The sequence below is a fragment of the Schistocerca gregaria genome, chromosome 5, assembly GCF_023897955.1.
Source record: "Schistocerca gregaria isolate iqSchGreg1 chromosome 5, iqSchGreg1.2, whole genome shotgun sequence".
Classification (NCBI taxonomy): Eukaryota; Metazoa; Arthropoda; class Insecta; order Orthoptera; family Acrididae; genus Schistocerca; species Schistocerca gregaria.
The window spans coordinates 237872844-237881549 of record NC_064924.1 but is presented as its reverse complement, the minus strand read 5'-3'; the positions used below and the strand labels follow the sequence as shown (position 1 = coordinate 237881549).

The 8706-nt window shown below is 51.1% G+C and overlaps 1 non-coding gene across 1 annotated transcript; it reads right to left on the bottom strand.

The window, feature by feature from the left end:
* Positions 1–3352: 3352 nt before the first annotated feature.
* On the bottom strand, positions 3353–3471 carry LOC126273486 (5S ribosomal RNA). Its single transcript, XR_007549339.1, has one exon. It is a non-coding gene; the product is annotated as a 5S ribosomal RNA (ribosomal RNA).
* Between the last annotated feature and the right edge of the window lie 5235 nt (positions 3472–8706).

Genomic DNA, 8706 nt, shown 5'->3' with positions numbered 1-8706 from the left:
ATTACTCAGCTTGTTAACATTGATAGTTAAAATATTCCACGAGCAACGCTCAGGCTCCATACACAATTAAAAGACACAAGCACAAAAAACTCCTCATTTAAAAACAGACAGCAGACATGGACGGAATTCCAGCCACCAGAAGGATAAAGGGTATGCTAAAAAGACGGGTTTTAATTCCCGTCAACCGGATTAGGGGACAACAAAGGAATCAGTAAGTCGTCTCACCACCTTCCACGTCCTCCGCCCACGCAGTGGGGTGGACGGGAGTGGGGGTGGACGCGATCCCAGAATCTGCGCCACCGGAAGCTACCGACAAAGGATCAACGGCGGGCATCTCCACGTCGGAAGAAGTCGGCACTCGCTCGGGGGCAGAAGGACAGACACGACGCTGGTGGGTGTCTTCGGCCTTCCGTTTCGTCGGCAATTGCGGCGTCGCCACAGCCAAAGCCGTGTCGGCCGTCACAACTGAATCGGAACCAACGGGCTGCTGACTTAAAACGGTTCGTAAATGTCGAACAGCGACATCACGCTTCTGATCGGCAACGTTAGGATCGTCAGGCAAACGCTGGCGAGAAGCGGCACGCCGTTGTTGTTGTTGATGTTGTGATTGCTGTGTGTGACGCCCGGAGCCGGAAGCCTGAGACTGCCGCCGCTCGGGGTCTAGGTCCCGACGCGCGACACGCTGTTGGGAGTCCTGCCGACCAACCCGCGACTGCCGGGAAGCGGCGGGGGTACGGTCAGCCGGAGACGGACTGCGGTCCGGTCGTGTAAACCCCCTGCCTGAGGAAGGCGACCGACCGACACTGCGTGCACGTTGCCTGCTAGAACTTCGAGACGGAAATTCATCACGCCGCGGTTTCGGAGTCGCAAAAAAATCCTGCGAGTCCACGGCAGTAGTGGGAACGGGAGCACTGGCGGCCACGTCAACGAAGTCAGTCACCGTACCAGAGAATTCCGGTACCGACACAGTCTGCGAAACAGCTGTCGACACTAAATCAGTCGCCGACGTAGGCGCGGGTTCGGACACAGTTGCAAGTGAAACATCGGGCAGAGACAGAATTTCGGCAGCCTGGACAGTAGCCGTAGCCTGTGCAGAATCATCAGACTCAGAAACAAGGTCACTGCTGGGAGGGGACACATCCATGGCAACCGCGGAGGCAGCGAGGTTAGCATCGGCCACGCGGCGCGAAGGTGCGGGGGGGGCTGTACCTAAGACCGTGGCGGCGACAGAGGCAAAGCTGGCCCCGCGCAAACTGTCGTCAATCAGTAATTGAGCGGGTCGTTTGCGTTTCGGGCAGTCTTGCCGGTAATGACCGACACCATTGCAAAATGAACAAGTTTGAGGCTGTCCACTATAAGTCACAAACGCACGGTGGCCGTTAACCAAAATAAAGGACGGAATGTGTTGCCTGACAACCATTTTCACGCTCCGCACACCGTTCTCGACTTGAAAAATGTATGCAGACGACCATTTCTCCTTCACAACAGATAACACAGTGCCATATGGCCGCAAGTGACGAGAAATAGTGTCGTTGCGAATTTCAAACGGAAGGTTAAAGATCCGTATTTGTCGAACACCAAAACCAGCGTGAGACACAGTTACATTACTAATATTTCCGTTAAGGTGGCGAAATTTGCGAATACCGTCATTAACAGAAACAACAGCATCACACAGATCGGAAGATTTGAGTTTCAAAAACACAGAATTTAAGAACGTATCGAACTGAATACCGAGTACGTCAGTAGTAGACAACAACAAATCCTCAATTAACCAACGATGAATTTCAAAAGCCGAGGGTTTTTCTACAGAACGATCAAACTCGCACTGAACATTGTTCTGTCTCTCTTCACTGTCATCATAAACCAAATCCATTACTTACAGTCAGTAGAAGTTTAACCACGTGGCAAAGGAAGCAGACGACACGCGAGGCGCCGCCGGCCAAGTCGCACAAGGAAGTACTGCTCGCTCGTCACCGAGGTGTTGCAAGGCGGGCAGACAGCCAAGTACTAACCGGGCCCGATGTTGCTTAACTTCGGTGATCGGACGAGAACCGGTGTATTCAACATGGTATGGCCGTTGGCGTCCTTATACTGTAGCCGCACGGCAGAAGAAGGCTTCGCCTCTCCTCCCAACACACGCAATCGCCGTTTTCGGTGGCGCATTTGACGCAAAGCACGTCCTTCCACCTCGAAGGCGACGCGCAGTGAGGCGCGCCGCCACGTGGGCCAAACGCACAACACAGCTGCTCGTTGCACCGCCTGTCATTCGTTTGGTTCGTGCGGCCTCCGACACTCGCGGGAGACGCACCTTATTATTGTTATCCGGCGCAGGGCTTGGGCGCGGCCGGGCGGCGGGGGGACTGCGCGGGGTGTGGCAGTGTCCTGCTGGACCGAGGGAAGCGTTCTCACCTGCCTGACACGCGTCGCGCTTCCAGATATTTGCGTAATTCGCACGGTGCATTCTCGGCTGTCCCCTTCCGTCCCGACTTGTCCCGACTGCCGCTCGCTGCCGCTCGGGTCGCGGTCCATATGACAGCACAAGCTCGAGAAACATCTGCGAGATGGGCGCGGGCCGAACCGGCGTGTCCGAGGCGCCGTGTGCGGCCGTTCGGAGCTACCAGGGCAGCTCTGTGCTGCGCCGTGCCGTGGAAAGGTGCGAAAACATGCACACACGACACAGGCTGTTCGACAAAGCATCCATCTCTTGTAGCGACGAAAGGTAAATTTTTGTTTACAAATTTGCCGTTGTGCACTGCTACAAAACAATATGCCCTGACGTATTTCACAACATTTCTGTCACTTCATACTGTTTTGTTATTTCCAAAGACTCTTTGGAAGTCTTCCTTGGCGCACTCTTTTCAAACTGAGTTCCTTAATATCGTATCTTACGATAGTTTACAATCAGTATGGAAGCATCTTTGTCACATGAGAAAGGTAGCATGAAAAAAGGGCTGGCAGGGGTAGTGACAAGAAAGCAAGAAATGAAGACAGCCAGAGTTCCCAGGCGGTCGCCGATCCGAATACTAACGTTGTTGCTTATCTTCAGTGGTCGGACAGGAACAGGTTTTTTTAATGTAGTTAGTTTTTGGAATTTAGCGCTCCTACAAAACAGTAGGCTCTGACGTATTTCAGGAGCACATCTGTCGATTCGCAGTGTTTCGTTATTTTCAACGAGTTCCTAGCACTCTTCATCCGCGCATTTTGTTCAAACTGAGTTCATTACTGTAATTTCGCATCTTACATTTAATACAGTGGTTTAAAATGCTTGTGGAAGCATCTTTTTCGCACCTGAGAGTTTGTATGAAAAGAGGGCTGGCAGGTGTAGTGACATAAAATTTAAAATAAGAGAGGAAGCCAACAGCACCCGGTGTTCCCAGGCGGTCACCCATCCAAGTACTAACCGGGCCCGATGTTGCTTAACTTCGGTGATCGGACGAGAACCGGTGTATTCAACATGGTATGGCCGTTGGCGTCCTTATACTGTAGCCGCACGGCAGAAGAAGGCTTCGCCTCTCCTCCCAACACACGCAATCGCCGTTTTCGGTGGCGCATTTGACGCAAAGCACGTCCTTCCACCTCGAAGGCGACGCGCAGTGAGGCGCGCCGCCACGTGGGCCAAACGCACAACACAGCTGCTCGTTGCACCGCCTGTCATTCGTTTGGTTCGTGCGGCCTCCGACACTCGCGGGAGACGCACCTTATTATTGTTATCCGGCGCAGGGCTTGGGCGCGGCCGGGCGGTGGGAGGACTGCGCGGGGTGTGGCAGTGTCCTGCTGGACCGAGGGAAGCGTTCTCACCTGCCTGACACGCGTCGCGCTTCCAGATATTTGCGTAATTCGCACGGTGCATTCTCGGCTGTCCCCTTCCGTCCCGACTTGTCCCGACTGCCGCTCGCTGCCGCTCGGGTCGCGGTCCATATGACAGCACAAGCTCGAGAAACATCTGCGAGATGGGCGCGGGCCGAACCGGCGTGTCCGAGGCGCCGTGTGCGGCCGTTCGGAGCTACCAGGGCAGCTCTGTGCTGCGCCGTGCCGTGGAAAGGTGCGAAAACATGCACACACGACACAGGCTGTTCGACAAAGCATCCATCTCTTGTAGCGACGAAAGGTAAATTTTTGTTTACAAATTTGCCGTTGTGCACTGCTACAAAACAATATGCCCTGACGTATTTCACAACATTTCTGTCACTTCATACTGTTTTGTTATTTCCAGAGACTCTTTGGAAGTCTTCCTTGGCGCACTCTTTTCAAACTGAGTTCCTTAATATCGTATCTTACGATAGTTTAAAATCAGTATGGAAGCATCTTTGTCACATGAGAAAGGTAGCATGAAAAAAGGGCTGGCAGGGGTAGTGACAAGAAAGCAAGAAATGAAGACAGCCAGAGTTCCCAGGCGTTCGCCGATCCGAATACTAACGTTGTTGCTTATCTTCAGTGGTCGGACAGGAACAGGTTTTTTTAATGTAGTTAGTTTTTGGAATTTAGCGCTCCTACAAAACAGTAGGCTCTGACGTATTTCAGGAGCACATCTGTCGATTCGCAGTGTTTCGTTATTTTCAACGACTTCCTAGCACTCTTCCTCCGCGCATTTTGTTCAAACTGAGTTCATTACTGTAATTTCGCATCTTAGGTTTAATACAGTGGTTTAAAATGCTTGTGGAAGCATCTTTTTCGCACCTGAGAGTTTGTATGAAAAGAGGGCTGGCAGGTATAGTGACATAAAATTTAAAAGAAGAGAGGAAGCCAACAACACCTCTTTTTTTTTTTTTTTTTTTCTACAGTAGTTTAAAATGCTTGTGGAAGCATCTTTGTCGCACCTGAGAGTTTGTATGAAAAGAGGGCTGGCAGGTGTAGTGACGTACAATCTAAAAAGAGAGAGGGAGCCAACAGCACCTTTTTTTTTTTTTTTTTTTAAATTTAAAAGAAGAGAGAGAGCCAACAGCACCTTTTTTTTTATTTTTTTGAAACTCGTAAGAAACGGATGGGAGTCCTTCTTCCAAAACGTAATCCCAAATAAAAGAAAAAATTGGCCACTGGACGCCGCTGCAGCCTGCCGTGACAGTGTTCCAGAGCAACGACAACCCTCCAAAGCAACAGTCACTCTGCATCCGCCAAAAAAAAAGGAGATTCTACTGGACAAAAATTAAGTCCCAAGAAAAAACGTCTCCGCTAACGTTCGATGGATGGGACATAAAGAATAAAAACTAAACGTCGACGCACAGTAACAGGAGGGAATCCAACATTCAGGCACACACCAACTGTGATAAATTTATCTCCCTGATACTGTCTCCTCACGCGTCGCGAGAAAATAAAAACAAAAACAACACGGGAAAAAAAAAACAAAGGAAAGAAAACAGAAAAGAACTGTGACGGACAAAACTCCATTCACAGAACTGTATGTCATTATGACGTTTTCGCTAATGTACGGTCCATATAAACACAGCTTTACCGTGCCATAAATCATTATCCAAGAAGCCAAGTCCGATGACATGCAAGGGTTCGTCATATCACGTCAACATTAGTATTATCATTACTGCCAGATAGGAAAAGTAGAAATGTCAAGATCGGGTATGCAGTCTCATAGGGTAAGTGACAATTTGGTGAACGCATGGGCTAAAGCGACATGCAAAAAATTGGCATAAGTCAGGGAATAAGCCGGTCGACCAAGTGTCTGACGATGTTCCGCCCACAGGTAAGACAGAAAATCGACAGCATCAGTCAATTTCAGGGTGAAAATACAAAAAATCGTATGTCCCAAAATCCAAAGTGTGGCATTTCGTTTGGCGGCCGGATAAGCTGCGCACTGAGGCACGATGGCGTCCAAGGCCGTCACCTGCCGCCTGTCCACCCTGTTGATTAAGCGCACCATGTCACACGCAATATCCCAAACAACACGGAATTTTCGACACTCGAATCGGTGTTCGATGGTGTCCTCCTCAGGACACGAATCACAGACACCTGAAGAAATCAGATCGATAGAGTGCAGCTTAGCGTTAGTTGGAAATGTGCGGTTGACCACTTTATACCACGTCGCGTGAACGTGGGCCGGAATGACGGCGGCGGCGAGGTTTCTCCACACCACCTTCCAGTCATGCTGAGGTAGCCGATACTCCCATTTATTCCTGCTTGGCGAGCCCCGAAGAGCGCGAAGAATGTCACCGACATTGCACACACGGACATCACCAAGCACTAGATAGCTGTTATTAATATAATACCGGCGTACGAAGTTCAAGGTGTACGGAATATGACCGACCGAGACCGGAGCAATCACAGATGGTGGGCGATATGCATTGAACAAGGCAGCCGTCGGACTGCACGGCCCCTTGTCAATCACCACCGTTGTCCGCTTCACGAAGAGCGCCGCGCACTTGTGGCGAAAATCAACTAAACCCAGCCCCCCCTCCGCCAGACTCAAGGTACAGGTTGCCAGGGAGACCTTAAAAATGTCACCCTTCCACAGCAACCAATAGACCGCCTGTTGAATGGCCCTTTCCAGCTGTTTCGGCACAGGTAGGACTTGTGCCAGATACCACGCTTTTGCCAAAATCTGCGTGTTGATAAGAGCCACCCGTTGACGGAGCGCCAAATTCCGAGAGGCATACAATTTTGCAACAGCCCGAACCTTGTACAGCGTGGACCGCCAATTAAGAGCTTCCATGCGCTGCGTATTGTCAGTCAGAATGACACCGAGAACCGTCTGCCGTTGCTTGACACAAAACCAGTCGCCGTGGACAGTACGCAGTCGAGGTGTAAGAGGGAGCAAAACAGTTTTCCGAGGATTGACGACAGCCCCCGTTGCCCTCTCGAATCGCTGCAAAACACCATGCAGCCTGTCAATGTCCTCTGGCTGGTCAAGGAACACGCCGAGGTCGTCGGCATACGCCCTGCAGATCAGCTGATCGTCACCAATGCGAATGCCTCGGCAATCCTGGGCGATACAGCGGAGGAGCGGATCCAACGCGAAAGCGAAGAGCGACATTGACAAGGGGCAACCCTGACGAACTGAACGGCTAATCGGAATCACACGACTGGCAATTCCGTTGATTACGACCCGCGACGTGGCATTCCGCAAAATATTGTGCACCATCTTCGTCATTTTAGTGCCAAATCCAAAACCGACCAACACCTGCCGCAGATAGGTGTGACTAATCCGATCGAAGGCGTTTTTGAAATCGACCAGCATTATCCCAGCCGTCCGGAGCCTGTGACTTTTAACATAGCCGATGCAGTCCCGGTACGCCAGGACAGCATCGAAAATGTTACGGTCCCTGACAGCACACGTCTGATGTTCACTCACCACCTTCGGCATAACGTTCGTCAGTCTGTGAGTGATGCACCGTGCTATAATTTTATAGTCGGCGTTCAGTAAGGTTATCGGACGAACACTGTCGAGATGTGGTGTTGTGGTCGATTTCGGAATGAGTGCAATGCGCCCTTCGGAAAATTCCGCCGGAATATCAACGCCGTTATGGATCTCATTCATGATGTCAATTAAAACACGACTTAAAAGACGGAAAAACTTTAAATAAAATTCTGCGGGAATCCCGTCCAGTCCAGGGGACCTGCCCCTAGGACTCCGTTTCACAGCTGCATCTAAGTCATCAAACGTAAAAGGTTCATTTAAAACAGCCCTATCCTGTCGCGTTAACACACGTGGCACTCTCTGCAAAAAATCGCGCAGCGCCGCGGCGTCTACGTCCACGTGTCTAAAGAGCGTCGCAAAATGCGCGTGAACTTCCCGCTCAATGGCCGCACCATCTGAGGTGGACGTGCCGTCCTGCTGGATCCATTTACGGATAGCCAACCGCTCGCGCCGCCGGCGCTCCCTGTGTAGGTGGTAAAGAGAGAGCGGTTCCCCTTCTACGTCACCCACCGGTTGGCTCCGCGCGATAGCCCCAACACCCTTCCGACGAAGATCATCGAGGAGCTTGGCCTTAAATTGATTAAAAACAGGAAGCAAGTCAGGAGACGCCGTGACCCGCTGAGCGAGATCCTTTAAACAGTCCTGGTAAAAACGTGTCGTCGACCGACGCCAATGCGCCGCATCGAGACTAAAATCGATTAAAAAACGCCTAATAGCCGGCTTGGCTACCACCACCCACCAAACGAGAGTATTGCCGTCATCGCCTTTATCACGCAAGAGCTTGCGCCACAACGCAGTAAACTGAGACGTGAGACTGGCATCGTCCAAAAGACTACAGTTAAATTTCCAAGTATTGTTGCGCCGAGTAGGGCGCGCACGCGGTAGGAGGAGCTGACACAAGTAGCCGCAATGGTGTGAAAAAATGACCGGCAACACGTCCGCCTTCCGGACGTGGGCGGCGAGCGGCGAAGACACATAGATCCTGTCGAGTCTACTGTGACCGGTGGCGTAAAAGTGCGTGAAATGCGTCTTGTCCGGATTAAGGACACGCCACGTGTCCCGGAGCCGAAAGCTGTCAACCAACGTACGCAATTCCTGGCACCAGTTAGGACGCGGCGCCTGATCTCGACCATCAATTACTGCATTAAAGTCGCCACCAATCACTAAGTCAGTACGATTGTGATGGAGAAGTTGACAAAGATCCTGACCATAAAACTTATTGCGCGCTGGTTTGTCACCGGCATGAGCGTACACATTAACAAAAGCAACACCGTTAATGGTACATGCAATAGCGCGGCCATTTGGCAATATTTCAAGATTGCCAACATCAAATTCCGGACGAA